Consider the following 1,643-nt stretch of genomic DNA (forward strand, 5'->3'; position numbering starts at 1 on the left):
AATGGCTGCTGAGACACCCTGGCCCGGAGGTGCCCGGTGCTGGGCCCGGGGAGGGACCTTACCCAGAGTGACTGGACCAGAGCCCGAGGTGGCGCTGGGCCCAGCGACGCCCCCTGGGGACCCGGCCAGCCCAGCCAGGGCGGAGGCTTCTGTGCAAAAGGCTTCGGGAGGCTTCTCTGGGCTCCAGGAGCCTAGGCACCAGGAGGCCCTGCAAGTGGCCCGGGGAGGGTGCCGCCCACCGCCCTGCCCGCGCACCCAGGCGGCCTCAGCAAGCAGTGCCCGCAGCTCACCTGCTGGCACCAGGCTCTGTGCGCGTGGTTCTAGCGGCACCAGAAAGCCATTGTCCTTCCAACGCTGACGTCCTCCTGGCTCAGGACCCCCTCCGTCGCCCCTCAGCAAGTCCCATGGGAGGACCGGAGGTGCCCAGCCCCGGGGGCCCCTGGAGGTGGGGTGGGCCCAGATGCCTGGTCCTGGGGCTCGGGTGTTGCCCTCCTCCCAAGGGAGTTCCGGCTCCTGAGGGCCAGCAGCTCTGGCCTGAGGTGGGGCTCCCCAAAGCCCGGCCTCCACACCCTCTCACCCACCAAGACTCTTATCGCTGGAGGCGGAGAGCGAGGGCTCCAACCGCAGCCTCTGAGCACCGCCTGCGGGTGCCGGGGTTGGGGGGAAGCCTAGAGGCCGGGCGAGCCACAGAGTCAGGTGCCAGGTGAGAGCACACTACCCCTGGGGGCTGCCACTCCGACATTTGGGGGAACCTCGCTCTTCCCGAGGAAGGCCCACAGGAACACACTCCTATCAAAGCAGAGAGTCCCAGCTGGACAGTTAGCGTGGCTTTGACAGGTATGATCCAGGCTGACCGGGGAGTCCATGGAAGGGCACCCCACTGCCCTTTGCCAGGCGCCCGGGAGAGGACCCGGGAGGAATCCAGCACCAACATCAGGGCAGGCCCAAGCGCAGGGGTGACCAGAGAGGGCTTCCTGCGGGAGGTGGAGCTCATGCAGCCCTTGAGGGTCCCCTGGGGTGGAGGTGGGAGGGGGAGGGTCGGCACGGGGCAGCAGGAGCGGACGGGCCTGCGTGCGGACACACCGCCAGGGTCCGGGAGGAGAGAGCAGGGTGCTGTCTGCGGGGGCTTCAGGGAGCCTCCAGAGGTGGCTGGAAGGAGACTGGAGAGGAGATGCCAGCCTCCCTCTCCGGGAAAGCCGGCGGGAGCCCCTAGCGAGGGTTCCCCAGCCAGGCCACCGCGATCGCGGCCAGAGTGAGGCCGCAGAAGGGAGGACCTTGCCTCCCAGAAGGGAGGACCCTCCCACCCCACCCCGAGGCAGCCCAGCATGGCGGGCTGGGGAAGGGGCGACCCCAGCAGACCTCACCAGGCCTGTGGGGTCACCTCCGGCTGCCTCCAGCCGGCACCTGCACGCTTTTCCCCAGAGGAGCCCCAGGAGCCGGGCCCAAGGAGCAGACAGCGCCGCCTGGTGGCCCTGGTCCTGCCTGAACCTTTACCACCAGGCGGACCCTGCGGTCCTGAGGGACCCTGCGGCTCCCCAGGCCTCCCGGTGCCTCTGGGCTTGTGGCCAGGATCCCGAGGGTCCCATGATCCTCTGGGGCCAGCTCCCAGGCATCTCCTGCGGTCCTGAGGGGTCAGCCTGCAG

At 69.6% G+C, this 1,643-nt stretch overlaps 1 long non-coding RNA gene across 1 annotated transcript in view; it reads right to left on the reverse strand.

Annotated features, from left to right (window-relative positions):
* The window catches only part of LOC107183445, a 3,901-nt gene extending 2,472 nt beyond the window's left edge, over positions 1-1,429 (reverse strand). The window contains exon 1 of the long non-coding RNA XR_001514234.1: positions 1,275-1,429. This is a non-coding gene — a long non-coding RNA (uncharacterized LOC107183445). The remainder of the gene's footprint in view (positions 1-1,274) is intronic.
* Positions 1,430-1,643: the final 214 nt, after the last annotated feature.

Source organism: Myotis davidii, unplaced genomic scaffold (genome assembly GCF_000327345.1).
Source record: "Myotis davidii unplaced genomic scaffold, ASM32734v1 scaffold880, whole genome shotgun sequence".
In the NCBI taxonomy this organism is placed as follows: Eukaryota; Metazoa; Chordata; class Mammalia; order Chiroptera; family Vespertilionidae; genus Myotis; species Myotis davidii.